Raw genomic sequence first — 11,802 nt, 5'->3', positions numbered from 1 at the left:
ACCTTCTTGCCCCCTTTTCCTGCGGATTCACTGAGCTACAACGTCAGGGACCTGATGGAAAACTCCACTTCAGACTTTTTATGATCATTTGATCAGGGATATTTTGCTCAGCCTTGTTGCCAGAGGGAAAGGGGGAGCTTGGTCCTGCTTCAAATGTATATGCCATGCTTTGTTGGGAAGACTTACCCTTTCAGTATAGAGATGGAGGAAGGGTGGAAGGGGGTAGAAGGAAGATGTGGGAATGGAACAAGAGGAGAGAATGGAAGGGAAACTGTGGTTGATATGTAAAATAAATAAATAAAATATTTGTGTTGAAATTTTAGTGGGAGCTGCATTGAATCAGGTGATTAATTTTGATAGACTGACCATTTATGTTAATCCTAGTGATTCATGGGCATGGGAGATATTTCTGCCTTCTGGATTCTTCTTGATTATGACCAAAGATGTGAAAGTTTTTCATACAAGCATTTTACTTCTTTGGTTAGGATTACTCCCTTGATATTTTATATTAATTACGGCTATTGTGAAAAGTGTTAGATCCCAGATTTCTTTCTCAGTTCATTTATCATTGTCACTTGTATGTAAAAGGGCTACTGATTTCTTTTTTTTTCTTCTATGAGTTGATCTCATATCAAGTCATTTCACTGGAAGTGTTCATCAGCTGAAGCAGTTTGGTGGTTCTATTTTTAGTGTCACTTATATATACCATATTATCATCTACAAATAACAGTACCTTTACTTCTCCTTTTTAACTTGTATCCCTTTGATCTTGTTCACTTATTGCTCTAGCTAAATTTTCAAATAGTATATTGAATTGATATGGAGAGGCAGAAAGCCTTGTCATATTCCTAATTTTAGTAGAAGTGCCTTGAGTTTCTCTCCATTTAATTTGATATTGGCTATAGACTTGCAATAATTTGCCTTTATTATGTGTAGGTATGTATCTTGTATCCCTAATCTCTTCAGAACTTAAGTCATGAAGAGAAACAAGCTTTTTTTTCAAATGTTTTTTTTTCTGTATCTAATAAGAAAATCATATGGGTGTGTTTTTCTTTCAGGTTATTTATATGGTGGATTACATTTACAAATTTTCATTTATTGAGCCATCACTGTACCTGTGGAATGAAGTCTAATTAAACTTGGTGGATGATCTACTTGATGTGTTTTTTGGAACTGGTTACAAATATTTTATTGAATATTTTTGCATTTACATTACTTAGAAAAATTGGTCTGTAATTCTCTTTCTTTATTGAGTCTTCACATGGTTTGATCATCAGATTAACTGTGACTACCTAAAATGAATTGGGCAATATTCCCTCTGTTTCTATTTTATGGAATGATTGAGGATAACTGGCATTAACTCTTCTATGAAAGTCTGGGAGAATTCTATGCGAAAGCTTCATGGCCCTAGGCTTTTCTTTGTTGGGAACCTTTTAATTATTGCTTCTAAATCACTAAGGGCTATAAGTCTATTCATATTGTTTATCTAGTTATGATTTAACTTAAGTGAGTTATATCTATTGAGAAAACTATTCTTTTCTTTTAGATTTTACAGTTTGGTGGAGTACAGTTTTCTTAGAGTATGTCCTTATGATTCTCTTTTGTTATTACCAAGGATATAAAAAATTTTGGAGAAATTCCAGGAGGTGCAAAGAGGAGGTGTTTCTATATGTTTGGGTGAAATGTTCGGTATCACTATTAGGTTCTTTTGGCTTATAATGTTAAAGAAACTGCTTTGGATCTACAGCAGAGCAGCACTTAGCAAGGAAGAGACAACTGAACTGAATGCTGGGAGGAAGAAGGCAAGAGTCAGGGAGAAACCATGGAGCCGTTGCCAGTGACAGATATGCTAGAACCTTGCCAGTAGGCCATGAACCTTGTGGTAAAATATAAAATAATGGAAATGGGTTAATACTAGCTGTAAGAGCTAGATAGAAATACACTTAAGTTATTGGTCAAGCAGTGATTTAAATAATATAGTTTCTGTGTGATTATTTCGGGAGTCAGGGCAGCCAGGAAAACAAAAAAGTGGCTTCCTACTACAAATTAGTGCTCCAAAACGGTCAACTAAATCCAAGTAAAACCCAAGAAAGCTTAATAAAGGAATCCTAGACACAAAAGAACTGAGTTAAGCTTGGTTTGGTAGCAGCATTTTCTTGAGTGAACTCTGTTTGCTAGAAGCAAGCAGAGGCATGGCTCCTTTAGGATAGCTTTTCCTGATTCAGTGGTAGCAGAAAAAAAAAAAGCCAAACTGTTTTGAAACTGTACCTTTCTGGTCCATGCTGCCAGTGCAAACTCTGGAGGTCTGGCTGTGGAACATTTAAATGGGTTTTGTGGGCAGAGTGCTACAACTTGCTTAATGGCAACATAGAACTACTATGTGTCTGAAAATAGGGCTGTGAACATGGCTCACACTATACAGATCTCACCCTGCCATGTATAACTGGGCACAGCAAGCAGACAGGGCTGTATTTCTCCTAGAAAAACTGCCACTTACCTTCTTAAGAAGTGCTTAACATTTTCAGAAGTTGTTCTGCTCAGAAAAGTATTACAGATATGCAATAAGGACAGATTCAGACATAAAAGACCTCTAAATGAGAAACAATGTATTTAAAAATGTACATAGGCTTGGGAGAGAGAAGAAAAATAGTATAGACAGTTATAAAAAGAAATAAATCGTTTAAAAGGTATAGTCTTTAAAGAGACACATCTGCTCCTGGCAACACCAATTACTTCAGGAGTAAGATGGGCATTGAAGAAAAATTTTAAGGACACTGTTAGCTATTTGAACAAGAAATTGTTCTTGCCTGGACTGCTTGATGAACTGGACATGCAGGACCCACAGAGAAATGACTGCTGAACTTGCCTAAAGGTGAGATGATCCTTTGGGGTTCTTGCTCCATGAAAGGGTCTGTAAGACATTTTGCAGGACACAGAAGAAAGCAACTGATGCACTTCACTTTTGTAAGGAAGAACAGATCTTCAAATTTCCTGCTTCATGAACTAGTCTGCTGGACAGTATGCACCTTTGGGCTGAGGACTTAATGCCCCAACACTACAGAAGAACTTTGGGTGATTGTCCCGGTAATGAGACGTCTCTGTCATTTCTAGAGTTTTGGAAGTTGCTGACAAAGCACTTTCTGTTAACTTAGGTAATATTTTATCCTTCTGGAATCTTTGTGGAGTTGAAGAATATGTAGTTATAGTTATAGTTTATCTTAGTTATCATGAAAGATAAAATAGATATAAATATTGTGACTATAATTCTTATTTAATAACTGTTTAGTTTTATGTAATTTTATTATGTTAAAGTTAAAACCTTTTTATTTTAACAGAAAATGAGAGGTGATGTGGGATTCTGCTCTGTATGCTGTGATTATCACTAATGAATAAAGACACTGCTTTGGACCTACAGCAGAGCAGAACTTAGCTAGGTGGTGAAAACTAAACTGAATGCTGGGAGGAAGAAAGTGGAGTCGGGGAGAAGCCATGGAGCCACTGCCAGAGACAGACATGTTGGAATCTTGCTGGTAGGCCACAGCTCTCATGGTAAAATATAAAATACTGGAATGGGTTAATACTAGATGTAAGAGCTAGCTAGCAATACACTTAAGTGATTGGCCAAGCAGAAATTTAAATAATATAGTTTCTGTATGATTATTTCGGGAGTCCAAGCGGCTGGGAAAACAAACGAGTAACTTCCTACTACAATAAGTGTTAAGAATTAAAATGTCATGTTGTTGGACTTTTCCTTTGATGAGTATATAGTTTACTTCCATATCTCTTTACATTAGTTTTTGTTTGAAGTGTATTTTGTTAGATATTAAAATAGTTACAGCAGCTTCCTTTTAGGTAAACCTTCATGTGATATCTTTTCCCATTTTTTTACCCTGTGGAAATATCTATCCTTGACATTAAGGTATTTCTTGTATGCAAAAGAAGGACGAATCTTGTTTTCCTATCTATTCTGTTAGTGTATCTTTGGAGGGATTAAGAGACTTAAAATGAGAGCTATCAATGATCAATGATTGTTGATTTTTGTTGTTTTGTTTTTGATGGTGGTGACATGTTTGTGTGTGTGTGTGTGTGTGCGCGCACGCGCGCGTGGGTATGTGTGCTTGCTTTCTTTATTTTTGCTGATGTGAGATTATTCATTTTTTGATGTTTTCATGGGTATAGTTACCCATCTTTGATTAGAGTTTTCTATCTAGCTCCTCTTGTAAGACTTGCCTTGCAGATAAATATTGTTGAAATTTGACTTTATTTGGATTATCTTATCTTCTCCATTTATGATGATTGAAAGGTTTGCCAACTATAGTAATCTGGGCTAAACTATGTAGTCTTTTAGAGTTTTGAAACATATATATCCAAGCCCTTTTGATTTTTGGAGACTTGATTGAAAAGTTATGTGTAATTCTAATAGGTCTGACTTTATACATAACTTACTCTTTTTTTTGAAGCTTTTCATAAAATTCTTATAGGTCTGACTTTATACTTAACTTACTCTTTTTCTTTTGAAGCTTTTTTATAATCTTCCTGTTGTTCAATAAGTTAATGTTTTGAATATTTTCTATATGCTTTTTGTACATTCCTATACAACTACTTATTAGGTTAAATTGTTTTCTTCTATGATTTTGTTTAAAATATTTACTGGGCTTTTTAGCCAGAATTCTTCTTTCTCTACTCCCATTATCTGTAGGTCTCATTTTTCCTTAGTGTCTCAGATTTCCTGGATGTTTTGTGTCAGTTTTTTAGATTTCGCATTTTCTTTGAATGATGTATTCATTTCTTTTATTGCATCTTCAATGTCTGGGATTTTTTCTTCCATATCTTGCCTTCTGTTGTTGAAGTTTGTCTCTGTAGTTCTTGTTCACATTCCTATGGTTTTTCATTTTCATAATTCTTTCAGTTTATGTCTTGATTATTGGTTCTATTTCCATTATCTCTTCTTGAACAGTTTTACTCATTTCATTAAACTTTTGTTTGTATTTTCTTGACTTTCATTTAGGGATTTATTCATTTCACCCAATTTTTTTGTTTATGTTTTCCTGGTTTCAGTAAGGGATCTATTTATTTCTTCTGTAAATACCATTATTATCTTCATTTAATTGCTTTTAGGGTCTTTTTCATGTGCTTCAGAATATTATGTTGGAATATTCAGAGCCTGCTAAGGTCAGATAGCTAGGCTCTGGAGGTGATATGTTACCCTGACTGTTATTGATTGTGTTCTTAGGCTGGCATGTACACATCTGAGTTTGGAGTTATTTATAGATTTATGTGCTCTTTTCTGTGTTAGTCTTTGTGGGCTGGACTTTTGTTTCTTGGTATATGTTTCCTCCCTAGATTTTTCAGAGAGTGTGATGGCTGTGCATAGTCTGCTTTCCAGACCTGCTGGGGTAGCATGTTCTTCGGGAATGCCTGCTAGTTTTGTAGATTGGGTTGCTGTGCCAGAGAAGGAGGGAGGTCAAGAAAGTGTGGCCTGTGATATTCACAGGTGATATGGACAGGAAAGGGAAGTTGCAGCTGGTGTTCTGTTACAATGCTGGGTACATACCTGTAATATTTGGTCTGGTGGAATATTCCCAGACAATCTACTGCTCTTCTAACAGTCTTAGTAAATAAAACTTTAAGTGGGCACTACAGAATGTTCTTCCTGATTTGGGAGAACATTATAAATAATAATCACAACTCTGTAATATAATACATATTAACCATGTTATACTAAAATATAATAAGCACTATGTTTGTTTAAAACATGGAAGTGCATTTCTTTTCTTTGCTTTTGATTTTATTACCTTTCACATTTGTATAAATTTTAGTTAATATATTCCTTAATTTGTAGCTTAAAATCATCTCTCAATAGAAATTGACTTTTGAAGAAATGCCTCCTGATGTTTTCTTTCCTGTAATGTTTTAATATACAGTCTTCAAGGTCCACCTTGAACTTTTATTCAATATCTGTCTTTTTATCCATTTTTATCAAACATATTACTGTTTTATTGATTTAATTGAACTATTCATTTTCTCTGCTCTGCTCCCTTCATTTCCCCTCCCCTTCAACCCTCTCCCATGGTCCCCATGTTTCCAATTTACTTAGGAGTTCTTGTCTTTTCCTACTTCCCTTGTAGATTAGATCCATGTCTGTCTGTCTGTGGGTTCTCATTGTTGTCTAGTATCTCTGGAATTGTGATTTTTAGGCTGGTTTTCGTTGCTTTATGTCTAAAAGCCACTTATGAGTGAGTACACATGTCCATAGCAGCATTGTCATAGCCAGAACCTGGAAACAACGTAAATGCCTCCTGCCTGAAGAATGGATAAGGAAAATGTGGTACATTTACACAATGGAGTAAAACACAGTAGAAAAAATAATGACATCTTGAAATTTGTAGGCAAATGGATGGATCTAGAAAACATCATATGAAATTAGGTAATCCAGATCCAACGTATTTCTTGATAGTGCTTGAAAAGAGGGATTTGAAAAATAAATCATAATTTAAAAAGTAATCAAATGATACATTAAGTGTCTTCATCTTGAATAAAATACACCTTACAAGTTTTTATGGTTTATTCTGTGGGTAAGACTAATATATACAAATGTAATATGTATCTAATTCAAAAGGATTTCTAAGAACTGATGTTAAAATTTTGAGACAAGGTATGACCAAGATAATAAAATCTCAGTTCCAAGTGGAGATTTTGTTAATAGTTGATAACAAAATAGTTCACAAATTTTTAATTTAAGAAAAGGGGAATAAAGATACCAAAAATTCTACAAAGTGATTGAGCAAGACAATAGAATTTCTGAGGAAAGTTCTGTGGCATACTTAGGGAAAAAATGATCACTTTAAGATTATTCTTTCCTCACACTTGCTAATGCATTAACTTTGGAATGTTGATAGTAAAACAGATCTTTGACTACCAGAATTAACTGTACACTTTTGAAGTTCAAATTTTTTTTACTAATATTTGTATTGTTATTCCTTTGTTCATCTGTTCATCATTCTTGATATATTCAGTGGGTAATTACAATAGGTCAAACACTATTATAGATTCTGGGATGTCACCATTAATATATATTTTTATGTTCTCTTAAATAGCTAAAAGAATAAAATATATGCATGTTCTAAAGTCAAATGAAAATGCCTGAAATTAACTAATCTGAGGCAGGTTTAAAAGAAGAGAGGTTCAAAATCTTTTTCTTCAAATATTCCATTAAATATAGCATTTATTTATTTTAAGATTCAAAACACAAATCTAAAATAAATACTTTTGTGATTTTTTTCACTAGACATACTATCTATTTAATTCATCTACCTGGACCAAAAGAGTACAAATACCTATAGTTATTTTGTTCTTGTTATTTGGTTGAAATATTCATCTGGAATGCATTAGTGAGGAAAATGAAATTAATTTATCTCATGGTTTGAATGGGTGCTCTTCATGATGATGAGGAAGGCACTGAACTCAGGAGATTCTCAAAGCTGTGATGAGGGACACAGGAAGCCAGGCAGGACTATACATGTCAATGGTCCAACTACAGGAACCCAATTTTTTACAGAGGGCTCACCTACTAAACTTCCCACACCTTGCAAAACAGTGCCAGCAGTTCAGGATGAGGCAATTAAACACAAAAGCTTGTGGGGATATTTAATATACAAACTACAATAGGGACCAACAACTTCATAACATTCTGTTTATTTAAAACACAGTTTCTTTGCTTAAATGTGCAATATCCTCACACATGGAAATTATTTCAAACACATCTTTTTGAAGAATTTTCTGAGGTTTTATTTCTGTTTTTGATTCATTAAATATTGATTGTATTGGTGAGATACAATACACAAATATTGTGTATTGTAAATATTGTATATACAATATATTGTATATATTGTGTATTGGTGAGTATATACACAAATATACTTTGTGTATTGTTGCTACTTTAGGAATAGAAACACACATATTTCAGTTTTGATACTCATTAATTTGTGGCCATTCCTCCATCTTTTCTATCCGTTTCTTTATTTAAAGAACAGTCTTTAAGATGGCATTATGACTCAGTTAAAAGTGGTACTCTATTTTGGCCATGTTGGCTTTTATTATGAAGACCAAACACCTGAGGTGAACAACTTATAAGGTAAAATGATTTATTTTCCGTCACAATTTTGGAGTTCTCATTCCAGGGGTGGTTGAATCTAATCAGTTATTCCTTGCTCATTATGAGGAAGAGCTGCAGTATGAAGCAGGAGTCAGGACAACATTGCTCCCTCCTGGTGGCATGGAGCAATGGGTTTATAGGAAAAGACAGCATCCACTTCAAGGACAATGGCTTCTACCTTTTCCTTCCACTAACCTTACTTCCTAAGCATCCTTTCATTCATACATTCTGTTCAGTCTGTAGGCCTCTAAGTACTGAGATCCTTAACCATATTATTTGTATTACTATATGTCCTTTTAATTTAGGTTGTAAAAGTTTATTACATGGGGAATTCAAAGCATAGTAACACTAATTCCGTTTTCCTTTTTTAATTTATTTTTTTAAAAAAAATAAAACAAACTATCTTTTTTCATTTTACATACCAATCCCACTTCCCACTCCCTTTCCTCCTCCCATTCTCTTCACATATCCCCCACCCCACCCACATCCACTCCTTGGAGTGGGTAAGGCACATCGCTTTGGGGAAGGTCCAAGGCCCTCCCTACTATATTTATGTTGAGCAAGTTATTCATCCAAAGAGAATGGGTTCTCAAAAAGCCAGTACAAACAGTAGGAATAACTGTCAGTGGCCCTCAGTCTGCCCCAGCCATGCATACAACCATCAGCTACATTCAAAGGGTCTAGTTAGGTCTTTTCTGGTTACTTCCTTGTTCAGCTGGAGTTGGTGAGCTCCCAATCGTTCAGGTAAATGGTTTCAATGGGTTTCCCCATCGTGATCTTGACCTCTTTCCTCATATTCTCACTCCTCCAATTCTTTTTTTTTTTTTTGATTTTGAAAGCAAGGACAAAAGCTTTTATTTATTAAAACATTCTTATATAACTAAGGAGTTGGCTTCCTGGCCAGCATCTATTCATTAAGATTTAGTACTAACCAAAATAAGTTTTGTACTTGGATTTTAACTTAGCTCAAAATTCAAGCACCATCGTTGTTTTCAGTTGGTTACTTCTTATAAAAAATTCAAATTATTCAACACATAGAACTGAATTCAGAAGTAATAACTGTCCTACAGGATAGCTGTGGCTAATACAAAATGCTTCTCAGAACCAAGGACAACTTTTAGTAAGGAAGAAAAGAACAAACACAGTCTACTCAACACCAAACTAAAATTCGTTTTTAGAGGGCATGTCTTTGAACAGTTTTACATAATTCACAATGAAACTGTAAGAACCTCAATTTGGCAATCAACACTTCATTGCACCTCATTTACTTTTCTCATGTGCCCCACATATTACTCCAGCTCAAGAGACTGAGTAGTTCTGTCCCTAAGATAATCATGGATCTCATTACAAACCTTGAAATCATCAAACAGAAACAAAACAAAACAAAACCCACTAAAAACCAAAAAGCCAAGATTTCATTTTCCTCATTTCCCCCAACAATTTACAAATAAAAAAATTATTACTTCTTGAGGAGGGCGTGAAATGGAGAGCAGAAGTCTTCATGATTCCTGGTGCCGCACATTCTTGAGGGAGAAGTGGAAGCAGTTGCTGGAACACAGTTTAATGCAAAAGCAGAAATGGATGAAATTTGTTAGTTGCTTTCAGGCAGTTTTGCATATAGAAAAAAATAAATGTTTAGAAAATATTTATTTTGTCTTTCTGGTTGTGGCGAATCCAGTCCATTTTCTACCATAACAGGAGAAAATTTAAATTCCAGATTAATCTGATTTGTGGTAGTAGAGGTCCTTAAGTGCTTTTAGCTCCTCAATCAATGTCTTGTTTTGGTTTTCAAGTACTGTCTCTCTGTTCTCCAAACATTTCACATAGTCTTTCTTCTTTCTTCAACATTCTCTTGCTGCTTCCCTGTTCTTCATTAGACGGACCTCTCTCTTCCATGCTGCTTCTTCAGCAGGCTGTGTAGGAAGTGCTGGACAGGATGCCATAAAAACTCCAGGGGCAATGATGCTAGTGAGTGCTGTGCGAATCTGGTATATCTGCACATCGCCAGAGGCAGCTTGAGCAATAACTTGGTTGCTGGGCACTAGAATCTGCTGTCCATCAGTGCTCTGTGCATACTGTAGAATAGTGGTACCTGGCTGAGTGGCAGCTGCATTGGTCCTGGTTAATGTCTGAAGGCCCTGTACTCCATCAGTACCATTTTTAACCAGCTGTATTGCTCTTCCCTGGGTAATGGCAATGTACTGCCCACTGCTAGTCTGGTAAATAGGAGTTGGCACTGTTACAGTGGTGATGGCAGGGGCTGAAGTCTCCTCTTCTGACTTTTCTTCTTCAATCCTTGGCACCTCTGGTGCGACAGAAGATAAGTCATTCAAAATTTTCCTGTAGGAAGGCCTCCTTGAAAGAATTTCCCTTCGTTTTTGGTAATCAGCTACACTATCCACGGACTCCTGTGGAATCTTCACTTTCTGCAATAGTTGAAATCTGAGTTCCGGAGAAAAGTCGTCTTAAGTCCTTACAGGAAGTCTGAACTGTTTGGACTTGTGGAAACTGATGGATGGGCGGCCTGAATAACTCTATGGATTTGGACTGTCTGCCCATTGGGCATCTGCACTAAGTTTACAGTGGGAGCAGAAGATGTTGCGTGAGCTGCTGGAATGGATACCGACCAGTGGTACAAGCTCCTCTGTCACTGCTTTCGTTCATGGCCAGGATCTTGCTGGAGTTTTATTCTCTCCCCCACATAGCACACCGCGTCAAATTACACCTCTGCCGCGTCACTCACCAACACCCCACTTCTCCCAGATGCCTGGGTCACAGGCAGCAGCAGCCACTGCCAACTGAGGAGCCTCAGCCATCACTCCTCCAATTCTTTAACTGGATTTCCAGAGCTCAGTCAGTGCTCTGACACAGGTCTCTGCCTCTCTTTCATCGGCTGCTGGATGAAGGTTCTGTGGTGATATTTAAGATATTCGTCAATCTGACTAAATGGCAAGCCAGTTTGGGCACCCTCTCCTCTATTGCTTATGGTCATCATTATGGATTCCTAGGAATTTCCCTAGTGCCAGGTTTCAGCTTCATAATGGCTCCCTCAATCAAAATATCTTTTTCCTTGCTCTCGTGTCTGTCCCTCCTCCATCTCCACTATCCTGTTCCCTCAATTGCTCTTCCTCCCTTCCCTTCTCCCTCCACCTTCCCTACTCACCCCACCCCCATGCTGTCAATTTTGTCAGGTGATCTTCTCTATTTACCCTTTCCAGGTGGACTCTATGCATGTTTTTCTTAGGGTGCACCTTGTTACTTAGCTTCTCTAGGATCAAAAACTATAGACTCAATATTCTTTGCTTTACAGCTAGTATCCACTTATGAGTGAGTATATACTATGTTCATCTTTCTGGGCCTTGGATACCCCACTCATGTTGATTTTTTCTAGTGCCGTCCATTTGCATGCAAATTTCAAGATGTCATTTTTTTTTACCAGTGACTAGTATTCTAATGTGTACATGTGCCATATTTTCTTTATCCATTCTTTGATTGACAGGCATTTAGGTTGTTTCCAGGTTTTGGCTATTAAAAATAATGCTACTATGAACTTGGCTGAAAAAAAGTCCTTGTAGTATGATTGAGCATCTTTTGGATATATGCCCAAGACTTGTATTGTTGGGTCCTGAGGTAGATTGATTCCAACA

At 36.3% G+C, this 11,802-nt stretch overlaps 1 pseudogene; it reads right to left on the bottom strand.

The window, feature by feature from the left end:
- Positions 1-9,873: 9,873 nt before the first annotated feature.
- On the bottom strand, positions 9,874-10,971 carry LOC125398376 (cyclic AMP-responsive element-binding protein 1 pseudogene; annotated as a pseudogene).
- Between the last annotated feature and the right edge of the window lie 831 nt (positions 10,972-11,802).

Source organism: Myodes glareolus, chromosome 5 (assembly GCF_982192425.1).
Source record: "Myodes glareolus chromosome 5, mMyoGla1.1, whole genome shotgun sequence".
Taxonomy (NCBI): Eukaryota; Metazoa; Chordata; class Mammalia; order Rodentia; family Cricetidae; genus Myodes; species Myodes glareolus.
The sequence above is the reverse complement of the archived record's forward strand: the minus strand, read 5'-3'. Positions and strand labels throughout refer to the sequence as shown.